The following is a 355-nucleotide window of genomic DNA, read 5'->3' on the forward strand; positions in this document are numbered from 1 at the left end:
TATGAAACGACTCCAGCAGTGATATTGAAAGTGTTAATAGTAATGTCTGGGGATTCTTCCCCGTCCGCTTTTCCTACCCCTGATAAGGCATCGAGAGTACCCCCAAACACCTCAGAGACAGCGATGACGTACGAGTACATCGTATTGTACTATATAGTACTATATAGTACTATATACTATAGTATAGCGATGATGTATGATGTACTATATAGGGTACGCTCAACTTGTTGCGGCATTTAAAAACATCGTGGGACAAAACGACAAAGAAACATGAGCGGCGCTTTCTTTGGGGACTGAGAATCATACTTTGCCCCGTCAGCTGCTTCATCTGCGCGGAACATGGCGGTCAAGCGGA

This window comes from Plasmopara halstedii (genome assembly GCF_900000015.1).
Source record: "Plasmopara halstedii genome assembly, contig: Scaffold_2592, whole genome shotgun sequence".
Classification (NCBI taxonomy): domain Eukaryota; phylum Oomycota; class Peronosporomycetes; order Peronosporales; family Peronosporaceae; genus Plasmopara; species Plasmopara halstedii.